The 16,767-nt window shown below is 41.7% G+C and overlaps 1 protein-coding gene across 3 annotated transcripts in view; it reads left to right on the top strand.

Annotated features, from left to right (window-relative positions):
- Positions 1-16,767, top strand: part of SSH2 (slingshot protein phosphatase 2) — a 288,187-nt gene that overhangs the window by 71,829 nt on the left and 199,591 nt on the right. The window lies entirely within an intron of this gene.

Genomic DNA, 16,767 nt, shown 5'->3' with positions numbered 1-16,767 from the left:
CTGAGATATAAGTGAACTTCCCCCTGAGTATTGAATGGCCTAGTAGTGATGCAGGACAGGCAAGCCCCTAAACTGCGGGTTAGCCCAGGAGTTCTTAGTTTCACCAGGAAAGAAATCAAGGGCAAGCCAGGGGTGTTAGACAGCAATCTTTTATTGAATATTACTGCTCCTTGTGGAACAGCGCTAACTCATAGGTAGTGTGCCCAGACTCTGCAACATGTGGGCTCTTGGCAACTATATTTATACAACTTATACCCACTTTCAGTTACATGTAAATTAAGGGGAAGGTTAATGCAAATTGAGGTGTGGGTTATTTAGAACTTTTTGGGAAAGGGACAGTAACTTCAGGGTCATTGCCATGGCATGTGTAAACTGTCATGGTGCTGGTGGGAGTGTCCCATGCTAATGAGCAATGAGGGCAGCCAGGGATTGCCCTTGTCACAGTCTGCTGGTTTTGGCCAGTTTCTTCACCTTATCCCATCTGGAGCAGATCTTACTTTTTTCAGCAGGGTTGTGACCAGAAAACAAGTCCTGCTGGACTCCTGCTTCATTAATTCACACACATTGTTCTACCTTAAAGGGATGCTGGAAATATTTTGGAGGGAATTGAAGGGAAGAGTTGTGGGTAGGGAAAATAAATAAGCTATACAACTGTCATGTAGATAACTGTCTCCTATTGAGCCTCCCAAAAAAAGAAATCTAAGGGGGTCAGTTACAAAAATGCAGACACAGTCCCAGTTGTATTAATGAAAATTAGAAATAGAGGGGACCAGCTCTTTGTGAGAGGCCCTGGTCTCTGCCCTCTGGTTCTCCTTTCAGCCCAGAAACCTGACATTTTTATCTGTTTGCTTCTCACTGGCTCTAAGTTGAAGACTTGGTGACAGCCTGATTTTTTTTTTTTAAGGTGTGCTGCCCTTTACTGTGAAGCTTATGCAGGTTAGTATGGGACTGTGAGGAAAGACTTTATTCAAGCATATTTTTGGACTGTTATAGCCATAGGAGACTGAGCTGCTCTTGGAATTTTCCTCCCCCTACTTTATAAGAGGTTCGAAATGGCCTTGTATCAAACTAAAGTTTAGAAACATAGCAAACCTTTTTCCATCTGGACATTTTTTTCTGTGTCTTCCTATAGAATGAATCCTACTTCACAAATTTTAAAAAGTATAGCTTATAGAAACTGAATTATAACACATTTCAAAACTGTATTTTTTTTACAGATTTGATTGTTTTCTATAATTTTACTTGACTTGATCTCTTCCAACAGGTAGCTGTGACTAAAACTAGGTTCTACAAACCTTGTCCATAAAAACTGAATTCTGTCTGTATCAGGATATTTACTGCTTATAGTAGCACTCAATATATAATGTTGAAATTTCACTAACAGAAACTCTCTCTCAAAGTAAGATGTGTCTCTCAAGTACGTCACCATAGTACTACCTGCACTTAGGCTGGCTTCTTCATCTTCATGTCGTAGTGAATGCAGTTACCATTTCAGGACCTCATTCACCTATTTATTTACCCAACTGCACCTCATTCAGTGTTGATGAATCGGGAATGGCATGAATTAAGTTATTGTAATTCATTAAGAGCTGGAGTGGTGCTTATTTCCCTAGTGCTTGCAAGCCTTAACTGATGAATCTATGTGAACACTCATTATCAGTATTTTGCACATGACAAATGGAGGGTGAAAAAAAAGGTCATAATCTTTGCTCAGTGTTGTGTGATAAGCAGGAGCAATGCTGACGTCAGATCTCAGCTGATAGCCATCATGAGCTCATCACCAGTGGGCAGCATCATTGATGGAATATGTACCAGTCTCATTATATGGGATCCTATAAGATTTATTTTGTTCAGGCCATGGCTGAACAAAGTATAGGTGGCTCATGCCTATAATCCCAGCTCTTTGGGAGGCCAAGGTGCGCAGATCACTTGAGGTCAGGAGTTTGAGAAAGCCTGCCCAACATGGTGAAGCCCCGTCTCTACTAAAAATACAAAAGTTAGCCGGGCATGGTGGTGCAGGCCTGTAGTCCCAGCTACTTGGGAGGCTGAGGCAGGAGAATCATTTGAACCCAGGAGGTGAAGCTTGCAGTGGTTGCAGTGAGCCAAGATCACACCACTGCACTCCAGCCTGGGCGACAGAGCGTGACTCTGTCTCAAAAAAAAAAAAATTATTCAGTCAGCAGTGGAGTCCTCTGGACTTATTATACTGGCATGTTGTTTTGGCTGATTTTGTCTCAAAGAGACTAGTGGATAGGCATCTACATGAATAATATTTTCATGAAGTTGGACACGTGGGGAAAGGGTAACTTTAGTTTTAATGATTTTTCTCCCTTAAAACAGTTAGTTGGGGCCAGGCATGGTGGCTCATGGCTGTGATCCCAACACTTTGGGAGACCAAGGCAAAAAGATCACTTGAACCCAGAAGTTCGAGAGCAGACTGGGAAATATAGCGAGACCCTCTCTCTACAAAAAAATTAAAAAATTGGCCTGGCATGGTGGCACACACTTGTAGTCCTAGCTACTTGGGAGGCTGAGTCGGGAGGATATCTTGAGGCTGCAGTGAGCCATGTTCACACCACTTCACTCCAGCCTGGGCAACAGAGCCAGACTCTGTCTCCAAAAAAAGAAGGAAACAATTAGTTGGGTATATGTATCTACAGACTGCTCTGGGTTGCTTTATTTTATTGCCAAGTCTTTCATTCACTTAAATCAGGTTTGTTATTGTCTTTTCCTCAAGAGGCAAGAGTTGTTTCTTATACTTGGCTGACTTTTTAAAGGTATTGGATCCTCCTCCTGTTTTGTTTGTTCAGAGAGTATTTCCCATACTTTTTTCCCCCTTTTCTCACTTCCCTGTTCCCACCCTCATGTCAAATGGAATTGAAGAGCTTCATCCTAATCTGAAGGCTTAACCTTGGGGATGTGGTGGGGGAAATTTATTTGCAGAGTGAAATGATTGAAATCTCCATTACTTAATTTTCTGTAAAGGAAGTGGTATGGGATCTTGATAACTATTTGAAGTAAAAATACTGATGTAAAGAAAAGAGTAGACGATAAAGTCAATCATTGAAGAACTTTCTCTTCAATTTTGGGATAACAGAAGTATGAACTTTGTTAGTTGTATTCATTCATTTGCTTATGCATAATTCATTAATTCACCAAGTATTGATTGACTCATATGTGCAAATCACTGGGCCCAGGGGAGTGGGGGCCCTTAGAGAAAGTATAATCTACACTTCACAAATTAGTTTTATGGCTATTTGTGGAAAGCCCTGAAAAGGAGAGGAGAAAATCATGACATGCAGTAAATGGGAAGAAGAGAAGAAATCTGGATAAGTGGAAACAAATATGACTGGAGGCCAGTTTGGCTGGAGGGCTGGCTGCCTTAGATCTCTTGGGGCTTTCCTGGAAGGGAAGGCAGGAGTTCAGAGAGGCCCCTTTCCCTTTTCTGATCACACTCAGTCTCCAGGAAACCAGATAACAGACAGAAGCAGCTACTTGCTCCCTCTGCTGTGCACAGGTTTCTTAGAGGTCTCCATAATAGGGAGAGGATCTGTCTGCCCCCAGAGAACAGTGACAGTGTGACTGGAAGAATTCACAGAGAAAGAAGATACTAGCTTTAGCTGCAGGAGTTTCACCTTGGCTTCAAGATAAGAAGGAATGTAAATGACTAGATCAGTTGGGATGCTAGTGACTGCAACAGCCACTGAGACTCCTGAGGCTTCTCTTCATTTCCCTCCTCTGTATCCACCTCTATCCTACCTAAAAGGAGGAAGAAGCTCTGGATGAGCTGGGATTCCAATTATTGTGCTTATGAGTGTTCACCTAGGAACAACAGGATTCATTTGCCATTGGAGGGCTATTTCTTCCCCAGCCTGATGGTCAGGAAAATATTTGTTATATTAGTTTATTTCTTAAAATAAAACTTATTTATGTTGTTTCCCTGGTCTTCTCACCCCGACCCCTACCCAATCAAACAGGCAGAAGGTCGTATATAGTCATACTATTGTTATGGCCTGTTTCATTCCTTTGCTTGGTTTATTGTATCCTTGAAGGATATAATATTACCCTCTGCGTTCAAAAAAAGCTTTTATGTTTGAATAGCCCAGTGAAAGGAAGAGATAAAGAAAGAAAAGAAAAAGCCACTACCTAGAATCAAATGTGGAAAAGGCAGATTAAAAGAAAGAAAAATCTAAAATGTAAGAATTATTTGGTTTAGAATATTTTTACATTTTTAGACTATAGATTTGCATTGTCTTCTAGGGACGGACAGTATCTCAGAATATAATACCCTTGTTGATATTAGCTTCTATGGGATTTTTAACATAGAGTCATTTTGGGAGTGGAAAAATGGTTTGAAAGAGATGGAAGATTTAGCCTGACTAATAGTAAGTTCAAGATGAAGGATTTAAGAATTTTTAAAAGTTATCAACATTAGGTTAAACCCTAATTCAAGGCCTTATGTAGAGTAGCCAGTCCTTATAGATTGAAGATAGAAAGGACTTTAATCCTCAGAATTCTTATGAAATATCCTGTTTTTGTATGTTTTAGGTCTTGGAGTATAGTGTATTGGAATGATCGAAACAATGAATGATTTGCTAGCTCAGAAAGGAAAACTACTCTTAGGAGAGGGAAATTGCTATAGTAGTTTTTTTTCTTGAGGGGTGGGTTTTTGAGACTGAGTCTCCCTCTGTCGCTCAGGCTGGAGTGTAGTGGCACGATCTCAGTTCACTGCAACCTCTGCCTCCTGGGTTCAAGTGATTCTCATGTCTGTCGCTCAGGTAGCTGGGACTACAGGTGTGCGCCACCACTCCTGGCCAATTTTTTTAGTGAAGACAGGGTTTCATCATGTTGGCCAGACTGGTCTCGAACTCCTGACCTCAAGTGATCCGCCCACCTCAGACTCCCAAAGTACTGGAATTACACGTGTGAGCCACTGTGCCCAGCCTTCTATAGTAATTAAATTTACTTTTGTAAATGTCTAGAGATTATAAGCAAAAACAAGATAGTAGTGGATGAACAACCAGAGAGAGCAGCAAACTGTTTAGCTGGAAGGTAGGGATGGCGTCTAGGCCTACAGCAAGCACGTCCTGTCATTCCTGACAATTTGTATTTACCTTCTTCTGCTGTGTGTACCATATGTATTTTCTATTTCCTTTTTCAGACTCATTTGCAGAACACCTTTCAGAACCAACATACACAAATAGAAAAAAAGGGGATAAAAAGGGAAATTTGGTGCTAAGAAGATGAGTTTTGTTATGAGTTTCAAATGGCCAGTTGGCCAGTAGCAAACAGCTGCCCCACAGGAGTTCAGGATTACTTGAATTGTTTCTGCATCACCTCTGCTGCAGAGTAGACGTTGTTTGTTAGGGCTCATGGTCACAAAAAACCGAAAAAAGTGTTGCTAGTGACAAAACATGTTTTACCATGAACAATATTCCTATTTTTTACTTTGGGAGGGGTCTGATGCAAATTAACACTAGTAAGAATGTGATGTTAAACTTACTTTATTCCAGCATAAGATGTAAGAAAGCATAGCTCAATAATTTTATCCAAGAATAATTATTATGAGAAATAATTTTCTTTTAAAAATCTTATACTCTTGAGTGACATTTGAGGAGAAATGAAATTTACAGTAATCTTGGGCACAAAGGCTATTTTTGAAATTAGCCTTATTTAACTCAGTGAGTCTCATTGTGGCTACTTATTAGAATCACCTGATAATTTTTTCGAGACTGAGTCTCACTCTGTCACCCAGGCTGGAGTGCAGTGTTGTGATCTCGGCTCACTGCAACTTCTGCCTCCTAGGTTCAAGCAATTTTCCTGCCTCAGCCTCCCAAGTAACTGGGATTACAGGTTCTGCTATGACACCCGATTGATTTTTGTATTTTTAGTAAAAACAGGGTTTCGCCGTGTTGGCCAGACTGGTCTTGAATGCCTGACCTCAGGTGATCCACCTGCCTCAGCCTCCCAAAGTGCTGGGATTACAGGAGTGAGCCACTGTGCCTGGCCCTGATGATCTTTTAAATTAATAACAGGGTCTCACCCCCATCCAGTTAAATCAAGATCTCTGTGAGTGGGGCCCAGGTATTAGCATTTTTAAATGCTTCCAGGATTATTCTAATATGAATCAAGGCATAAGAACGCTGGTTTGGGTTGGGCACAGTGGCGCATACCTGTGATCCCAGAACTTTGGGAAGCTGAGGCAGGAAGATCGCTTAAGCTCAAGAGTTCAAGACCAGCCTGGGCAACAAAACAAATCTATAAAAAAAAAATTAGCCGAAAGAGGTGGTGCACTCTTATAGTCCCAGCTACTTGGGAGGCTGAGATGGGAGGATCACTTGACTCTGGAAGGTTGAGGCTGTAGTGAGCCAGGATTGTGCTGCTGCACTTCAGCCTGGGTGACAGAATGAGACGAGACTCTGCCTCAAGAAAAAAGAAAAAACAGAAAAAGAACATGGGTTTAACTCTAGCTATGCTAATTTTTGCACCTACAAATTAGAAGTCTAATCTGTAACATTTGCAACATTGTAACATCTGTTCCTTGAGCAGCAGAATGAAAATTGACTAGAATTTTAAGAGTTGGCTGTATGCATTTGATTACTCAGGTTAATCAATTAACACAATTAACTTTTATTTCTATTCAGTGAAATTCCTTGGCTAGGCTTCTGTTAAAAGAAAAGCAAGATTATTGAGGACTACATGATTAGGTACTGGAGCCTTCTGAAACTAAACCTTTATATAAACTTGAAAAAAAAAAGAAAAAAGAAAAAGAAAAAGAAAAAAAAGAAAAGAAAAGAAAAGCAAGATACTGAAATGAGATAATCCAAATCTACTATAAACTTAAGTCAATGAAGGGTAAAGTTTTCCATATCTTTTCCATAAGGTATAAAGAGTATAAAGACTTATTCTTCCTGTGTCAACATCGCTAGGGAGCTAGAGTAAAGAAAAACATAATTAAAGATCACTTTATACTTTGCACATTATACTTTTACTGAAGTAAAATATACATATGGAAAAGTGTACTTATCTTGTGCTTTCATATATAACAATGAATTTTCACAAACTGATGCTTTCACAAACACAGATCAATCAAGAATTATGTAACCTGGACCTAGATCAGGAAATGGAATATTACCACTCCCCAATACTATTTCCTCCTTTTGCCAATGCCCCTCCTGTTCCTTTCAGTCACTACTCACCCTCCCAGCCATCATCCGCCAGGAATAACCACTCTCCTGACTTCTTGACCGTGTGATTTCTATGTGGACATCAGGCTATGCTCTTTAGAGGGCTCTCTCTGACTTTCAGAATCAGACAGAGGGCTCTGCATCATGTAGTAGTTAAAGAGCTCAAGTTCAAGGTTCAGAAAGCCTGAGTTGGAACCCAGCTTCACCACTTACTGACTGTGTGACTTCACCCTCATTTCCCTTATCTATAAAATGGGAATAATAATAGTACCTGTCCCATGAAGTTGTTAAAATTAAATGAGATAACTTATGTAAAGTGCTTACAGGGCCTGGCACATTATCTGTGCCAAGTAGAGAGCAGGGCAGATGCAAGATTCCCTCATGTCACCAGCTCTTCAGCAGTCAAGGCAGTGCCACTGTTGTCTGCAGACATAATGAAGTTCATACTTCAGCTCTGAAGAAAACGAGGAAGAAAAAGTGGGCATCCTGACCATCTTTCATTTTCTTCACCATCCCTAATTGGGCTTGTGGCTTGGCTAACTTGTGACAACTTCTAAAACATACTATTTAAATATATGAAATAGCTACTGAAAGACCAGAAATATTCTCTTATACATCTTTATATTATTAATAGCTCTTTCTTTGCACAGTGATTTAATTTGTAAATTGCACATAGTTGATACCTTGGCTAAAGGAATCTAAAAATGATACTTTAGGCACACCATGCTTTCCTGTGCTGGATTTGTATTGGTCTGGCTTCTGATCCCTCTTTTCACCAGTCATATTTTTGAAACATCTGGCATGTTTCAAAGAATGCAGAATGTGGCAGTGAAACAATTTGTAGGCAGAAACAAGGAGCCTTGGACAGATTTGCAAAATTAACCAAATAAAAGCTCTAGTTGAGTTATCTTGCTTCCATAATCTGAGGCAGGTCCTGCTCAGGTATATTTTCCTCTTATTTTGGTTTGGGAGAGCAAGGAAAACAGGAGGAGTTTTATCTTTTCTCAGATTTTTAAGATTATAGCTTGGGAAAAATTTACCCTTTGGAAAAGGTGGGGTGAGGGGAAACCCTTTACTATGAGTATTTACCATGTGACAGCCATTGTGCTAAATGCTTTTTATACAGTTTAATGTTACATCCAAGTCTTTGAGGCAAATACTTTTAGTACTCCCTGTTTAAAGGCGAGGAACCAAGCGTGCCTAAGGTATGTGACCATGCAGATAGTAACAGCTAACTCTGTCTGACACTCCCTGCTTGAGCTCTTTAACTTACACTGGATTGCCTTTGCCCTTGAATGTATTGTTGTTATTCTGGTGCTAGGATGTCAGGGGCAAATGCAGTAGTGATCCTCAGTTCAGTTTTATACAAGAATAATCTGTAAAGTTTGTTTAAAAAATATGGAAACTTAAGTCTCACCGGGTGTGGTGGTTCACGCCTGTAATCCTAGCACTTTGAGAGGCCAAGGCAGGCGGGTTACCTGAAGTCAGGAGTTTGAGACCAGCCTGACCAACATGGAGAAACTGTCTCTACTAAAAATACAAAATTACCCGGGCGTGGTGGCGCATGCCTGTAATCCCAGCTACTCAGGAGGCTGAGGCAGGAAAATTGCTTGAACCCAGGAGGCAGAGGTTGTGGTGAGCCGGGATCGTGCCATTGTACTCCAGCCTGGGCAACAAGAGCAAAACTCCATCTCAAAAAAAAAAAAAAAGAAAAGAAACTTAAGTCTCACTTTAGGAAATTTCTTGTTCAGTAGGTCTTGAATGAGACCTAACATATTTATTCTTTAGAAAGATCCACAGGGGATTGTGTGCCAGAGTTGAAAATCATGATTCTCAGAAGTTCTCTAGAGGAGAATTATAAGATTACAGATTTGGGGGGCATGTTAAGACTGAATTTGGAATATTGTAAAGATACACTGTTATTAGAAGTAAAGGGAAGGAAGAGTTAGCTTAATAATCAAGTTTCATGTTTCAGGAGGTAGGTAATGTTATAGGATCCTTGGGGTGTTGCTTTGCCAGCCAGAAACCTCTGTGGCCAGTGGCTGCCCAACTTTTTCTCTGGCCTGCTGGGCTCGTTCCACCCATTCAGCCTGGCAGGCTACACCTGGCTCATGCTACTGGCCTGGATCCCACACCTGCCAAGGGCGACCCAGAGGTGTGTAAGTGAGCATAGGGTCCAGCCACTATGCACAGCCAGGCACCCTGGCTGCAGTGGGGCAGGCAGGGTCTGATCTTTTGGCCTGGTATGACATTAGCCTCTGTTGCCATGGTAACGGAGACCTGGTATACCATAAGCAGCTTCCATAGCTGACACCAGGGAACACAATGGCACCTGGAAGCTTGGAGATGCCAGGAACCACAGATCCCTAAAGAGGATGTCACAGTCCTGGCTCATTGAGTTCCTAGGTCTGGGCTCCCCAAAGGGCTATAGCTCTTCTCTCCTTATTGTCTTCTTTCCTTATTGTCACCCACGACGTGGTGAGCAAGGGGTGTGTTTTAGCCCTGTTTTTGCTACACCTCTTTTGGCCCCACTGTTGGGCAGGTCCCGAATTCTTGTCCTGTGTCCAGGAAGAATGAGGTATGCAGACAAGTGGAGGGTGTACAAGATGAAGAGAAGTTTTACAGAGCGATAGAACAGCTCAGAGAAGACCTGCAGTGCATAGCTCCTCTCCATAGCCAGGGTGTCATTCAGCTCTCAGCAGAGGGTGTAGCCTCTCTCTGCTAGGCAAGTCATCCCAATGTGTGCTCAGCTCCAGCAGAGAGGGTAGCTCCTCTCTGCAGGCAGATATCTCATCCTCTCTTCTGGTCTGGCTGAGTCTGAGGCTTTTCATGGGCCTTAGAGGGGAGGAAGTGCATGCTCCAGCAGAGAGGGTAGCTCCTCTCTGCAGGCAGGTATCCCATCCTCTCTTCTGGTCTGGCTGAGTCTGGGGCTTTTAATGGGCCTTAGAGGGGAGGAAGTGCATGTCAGTTGGCTCATGGTGGCCATGGGCAGCCCAGAAAAAGCACCACAAATTCCCACTGCGATCTGTAGGACCAGCAGCCTGGCCCCCATGGTGCAGGCCCTCCCTGGCTTGCAGGTGGGACTTCACCAGGGACCAACCCTTGTCCACCTAGGAGCCTGCCTGCCTCCTGCTTCCATTCATGGTGCCCAGGCGATTCATGCCAAGGGGTGCCTATAGGCCAACACCAAGCTGCCCTCAGCCTGCCCCCTCAGCCTGCCCCCTCAGCCTCCATCTCATGCTTGTCAGTGCCCAAACCCAGTGTCTGGAGGGGGTCAAACTGGCAGGGGGCTGGCATGTCAGTGCTGCCTCGAGTGTGCACACACCTGGCCGGGTTGCAACAGTGTCCAGGCTCAGCCTCGGCTTTGCTCCATGATCAGAGTGAGTGCCAACAGCCAGGAGAAGCCAGACAGTGGGAGCAGGCACTTCCAAGCCTACGAGGAAGGTGGGGCCTTCCTGGGCCCTCCAGAGTACAGAGAAGCCTGGGTTTGCAACTGAGGCTTGGGCAGCTGCAACTGTGCCTGGGAGGGTAGGGCTCCTGCCTGCTCCAGGCTCCCAAGAGCGCAGAGGTGCCCAGGTCGCAGTCGTCATGGCTTGGGCAGCTGCAGTTGTGCCTGGGGCGCTCCCACCCTGCCAACTTGGAAGGGGCAGGGATCCCGCTTTTCCCCAACTCCCGCCAGCTCTGTGGAACATGCAGCCCTGGCTGTGCCTCCTCTTTGCGTTTTCCCCACAGTGGCAGCGAACAAGGTGCAGGTGGCACAGTGGCCCCAGTCAACCCCTGTACAAACAAACCCGATGCTCCTGGGGCCAGCCCTCCAAGTCCTGGCTGTGCCTTTGGCTAGGTTTTCACAGGCTCCTGGGATGTGGCAGGGACCACGATTGAGGCCACGGCAGAGGCTCTGGGCCAGGAGAGTGGGTCCTACCCAGCTGTGAGAGGGTGGGGGTGGGGGTGGTGCAGTTGACTGCCTCAGAGACACGGACCACAAGGGTCCCACCACCACTGCTGCCGCTACCACCCATGTCTCCCCACTACAGCTGGCAGCTACAGTGGACAACCCGCTGCTGCCATCAGTAAGATGGTATTTATCACTGCAAATTGGATATATTACTGAGGTATTTTATAGCCAGATTAATTTTTTCCATCTTTCCATGAATTTCTAGAGTGCTGTCACTATTGTACTCAAGCACAATCTTTCTCAACCCTAGTTAGCTATCTAAGATGTCTATTTTCTTTCTTTCTTATTTTTCTTTTTCTTTTTTTTTTTTTTGGTGATGGACTCTCACTCTGTCTTGTCACCCAGGCTGGAGTGCAGTGGCACAATCTCAGCTCACTGCAACCTCCGCCTTCCAGGTTCAAGTGATTCTCCTGTCTCAGCCTCCTGAGTAGCTGAGACTACCGGTGCATGCCACCACACCAGGCTATTTTTTGTACAGACTGGGTTTCACCATGTTGGCTAGGCTGGGCTTGAACTCCCGACCTCAGGTGATCCACCCGCCTCAGCCTCCCAAAGTGCTGGGATTACAGGCATGAGCCACTGCACCCAGCCTAAGATGTCTGTTTTCTTAGTGCTGAAGGTAAAGTCCTGGTAAAGCTGTAATTTCAAAGCTATTAGGCAAGAAGTGTTAACCTTGGAGAGAGCAGTGGATGACCCTGATTAAGAAAAATGTCATGAGAGTTGTAAATTTAACAAATTCTTAATCTCCTGTCTGCTAAATCACTTCTAATGCCTTTTGTATATTTTCTGTAATCTCACAGTGTGCTTTGGCAGTAGGGAAGAGGTAGTAATTTTTCCTCTAATTTTATAATTAGAAAAGTAGAGTTATAAAGGCCATGACTTGCTGTTAAAACTTACATATAACTGAAAAGATAGCTAACATTTCCTGAACACTACTATATACCTGGTTAGTAAAAACAGATGTTTGTATGTGCATTATCTCACATTACATTTCTGATGTTAGTATTTATCCCACATTCTTGTTTTCTGAGTTTGGAGAAAATTGAGCTTATTTATTTCACAATTATTTAAGTCTACTCTGTGGCGGGCACTACACTAGGCAATGGGTATCCAGTGATGAACAAAGCAAACTTCCCTTATGGAATTTACAGTACATTGGGGAAGACACAATAAAAAACATAAATATTCAATTACAGAATATGAATGTTATGAAAAATTCAAGTGGAAACACAATGATAAAGAATAACAAGGCAAAATAGCCATTTAGATAAAGGATGTTAAAGAAGGGCCTCTGTAACATGGTGATATATTTAAGGGATTTGCTTAGGATTACACATCTATTAAGTGATGAAGTTCAAGTCTGATTTTTTTTTTTTTTTCTTTTTTTGAGACGGAGTCTCGCTGTCACCAGGCTGGAGTGCAGCGGCACGATCTCAACTCACTGCAACCTCTGCCTCCTGGGTTCAAGAGATTATCCTGCCTCAGCCTCCAGAGTAGCTGGGACTACAGGCGTGTGCCACCATGCCCGGCTATTTTTTTGTATTTTAGTAGAGATGGGGTTTCACCATGTTGGCCAGGATGGTCTCGATCTCCTGACTTTGTGATCCGCCCACCTCGGCCTCTCAAAGTGCTGGGATTACAGGTGTGAGCCACTGTGCCTGGCTGAAGTCTGATTTTTAAGGCTATGCTCATCATGCTGTTTTGCCTGTCAGACATGTACTTTGAATCCACCCCAGGGTTGTGACTCACCTCTCTGGTCATATAAGCATTCATAACATGGCAATGTACGAGATTTCAGAGGAGGCATTATAAAATTTATAAATAATAAATTATTAATAATAAGATCGTTCTTTCAAAAGAATCCTGTCTCCTAAAATGCTTCTTTAAGGAGAGCCCAGGAGGCAGCAGGGACAAGGGAAAGAGAAGAAAGGGCTATAAGCAGTATATGAATTTCAATAAATGAGAGAGAGAGAGAGAGAGAGACAGCTCCAAAGAAGCCAAAAATCAGCTCTAACTGCACTAGGCATATTTGCATGAGGAAGTGCCCTCCTGTCATGCATGAGCTGGGGCTGGAAATTCCACTTTGGATCAACATCTTATCTCCTGGTCTGTCTTGAACTTAATTTGCAGGGCCTGATCCAGGAGCTGAGCAGAAGACTGCTCATGGAAGAAGCTGACTATAAAGTGTTAGATGATGGTTAGAACCTTAAGATATCTGGAAAGAATGTGGGTGAAAGGGAAACTGCTCTTGGGAAGGGAAAGGACCAAGGTGAACAGTTAAATACAACCTTGAAGTTGAACGCTATGTTCTTCTTCTTTTTTTTTTTTAGAGTTTTACCACAGAATTCTGAAATGCCTTTTGCTCCAAAACAATCTGTCCACTTATTCTTTTTCCTCTAATGAAATAACAGCAATTCTTAGGCTAGTCAGATTCTGTAGAAGTCTGATGCAGTTTTTCTGATTGTGGATTATAAACCTGTTTAGATTTGAATAATGCCTACTGGGAATTTCTGTTTGGAAAGGATTCACATATCCATATATGCATCTTGATGATTGGATTGTGAAGATTATAAATTGATTTGATCCTGGCAATCTAACATTTTAGTCAAGAGTTATAATAATGATCAAATGCTTTGACCCAGAAATCTAACTCTTGAATATTTCCTCTGAGGAAATTATATATATATATACACACACACACACACACACACACACACACACACACATATATATATATATTTTTCCCCCTGAGACAGAGTCTTACTCTGTCACCAGGCTGGAGTGCAGTGGCACAGTCTTGGCTCACTGCAACCTCCACCTCCTGGGTTCAAGTGATCCTTCCGCCTAAGCCTCCCGAGTAGCTGGGACTATAGGCGCATGCCACCACGCCTGGCTAATTTTTGTATTTTTAGTAGAGACGGGGTTTCACCATGTTGGCCAGGATGGTCTTGATCTCTTGACCTCGTGATCCACCCGCCTCAGCCTCCCAAAGTGATGGGATTACAGGCGTGAGCCACCGCGCCCAGCCAGAAATTATATTTTTTAAAAAGCATATGTACTAAAATTTTAATGAATATGTTTAGTAATGAGAGGAGAGTACGGTTAACTATGGTAATATAATAAAGTCATTCAAATGAAAAATTTAAAACTATATAGTTCCATGAGAAATTGTATAATTAATATTAAGTGAATAAATAAATGGCAAAAATCAAGTTGCCTCTCTACTTCACTCTATCACAAAATAAAGATGGATCTAAGAATTAAATGTAAAACTTTTGATACCACAAGGAAGAACATTTAGGAGAATTTGTTTTATAATCTTAGAGTAGGGAAGATCTTTTTATCACACAAAACCCAGAAACAATAAAAGAAAGCACTGCTAAATTCAAGTACATAAAGTCAAAAAATCTACATTAAAATATCTTATAAACAAAGTCCAAAACCACAGTTTGGGAAAAAGACTTTCAATACATATAACAGAGAGCTATTTTCTATAATACATAATGTGTTCTATAATATTTGTAAATTTTTAATATTTATGTGTACATAGTAGGTATATATATTTATGGAGTAAATGAGATATTTTGATTATGGCATACAGTGTGTAATAATCACACCTGGGTAAATGGGGTTTCCATCACCTCAAGCATTCATCGTTTCTTTGTTACCTGCCAATGCAATGTGATATCAAACTTCTTTTTATCTTTGCCAGTTTGAGAGCTAAAAACAATGTATTAGATATGAGAACTATCGAATATTTTTTTCAAACGTTGAGGAGACATTTGTATATCTTTTTCTTCTGTGAAAGTCAGTTGACTTCTTTTGTGTATTTTTCTATTGTGTTTCTGACATTTTAAAAATATTATATTGAGTTAATTTGTCATCAGTTTAAAATAATGGGTACAACATGTTATTTGCAACCTTCATGGTAACCTCAAACCAAAAAACCTACAATAGATACACAAAAAACATAAAGCAAGACATTAAAACATAATATCAGAGAAAATAACTTTCAAAAAAGGGAAGGAAGGAAGGGAGGAAGAGAGAAAGGGAGGAAGGAAGGAAAGAAGGAGGGAGGGACCAGAAAACAAATAACAAAATGACAAGAGTAAGTCATCAATAGCACTATTGATAAGAGTAACTTATCAATAGTAACGTTGAATGTAAATGGACTAAACTCTGCAATCAAAAGACATAGAGTAACTGAATGGAGAAAAAAACAAGATCTAATGATCTGTTGCCTATAAGAAACACACTTCACCTAAAAAGACACACATAGACTAAAGATAAAGGGATGGAAAAAGATATTCCATCCCAATGGAAACCATGAAAGAGCAAGAGTAGCTATACTTACATCAGATAAAATAGGTTTCAAGACAAAAACTATAAAGAGAGACAAAGAAGATCATTATATAATGATAAAGGGATTAATTCAGCAAGAGGATGTAACAATTGTAAATATATATGCACCCAATGTTGGAGCACTCAGATATATAAAGCAAATATTACTAGAGCAAAAGAGAGAGATAAACCCCAATACAATAATAGAGACTACAACACTCCACTTTCAATATTGGAAAGATCATCTAGACAGAAAATCAAAGAAACAGCAGACCTAAATTGCACTATAGACCAAATGGAACTAATAGATATTTACAGAACATTTCATCCAATGGCTGTAGAATACACATTTTTCTTAGCACATGGATCATTCTCAAGAACAGACCATATGTTAGACCACAAAACAAGTCTTAACAAAACAATTTTTAAAAAATTGGTTGGGCACTGTGGCTCACACTGTAATCCCAGCACTTTGAGAGGCCAAGGCAGGCAGATCACTTAATGCCAGGAGTTCAGTACCAGCCTGGCCAACATGGTGAAACTCTGTCTCTACTAAAAACACAAAAATTAGCTGTGTATGGTAGTACACACCTGTGATCCTAGCTGCTCAGGAGACTGAGGCACAGGAATAGGTTGAACCTGGGAGGTGGAAGTTGCAGTGAGCTGAGATCGCACCACTGCATTCCAGGCTGGGTGACAGGGTGAGACTGTCTCAAAAAAACAAAAAAACTAGAAAAAAAAATTGAAATTAAGTATTTTCTCTGACCACAATGGAATAAAACTAGAAATCAATAACCAGAGGAGGAACTGTGGAAACTATACAAACACATGAAAATCAAGCAGTATACTCCTGAATGACCAGTGGGTCAATTAAGCAGTTAAGAAAGAAAGAAATTTAAAATTTTCTTGAAACAAATGGGTAGAACAAAATTTTGTAGCCATCATTCATTTATTCAACTATTACTTTAAAAGAAAAAGAGGGCCAGACTCACGCCTGTAATCCCAGCACTTTGGGAGGCCAAGGCAGGAGGATCACTTGGGCACAGAACTTCAAGACCAGCCTGAGCAGCGTAGGCAGACTCTATCTTTACCAAATATTAAAAAAATTAGCTGAGTATGGTGATTCCAGCTACTTGGGAGGCTGAGGTGGGAGGATCCCTTGACCCCAGGAATTTGAGACTGCAATAAGCTGTGATAGCACCACTGTACTCTCACCTGGGCAATAGAGCAAGACCCCATCTCAAAAACAAAAAAAAAAAGAAGATAGCTCTTATCCTCAAATGC

This window comes from Aotus nancymaae, unplaced genomic scaffold, assembly GCF_030222135.1.
Source record: "Aotus nancymaae isolate 86718 unplaced genomic scaffold, 86718_ANA_hifiasm-v0.15.2.pri h1tg000072l, whole genome shotgun sequence".
Taxonomy (NCBI): domain Eukaryota; kingdom Metazoa; phylum Chordata; class Mammalia; order Primates; family Aotidae; genus Aotus; species Aotus nancymaae.
Note: the sequence above shows the minus strand (reverse complement) of the source record. Positions and strands in the feature narration are given on the sequence as shown.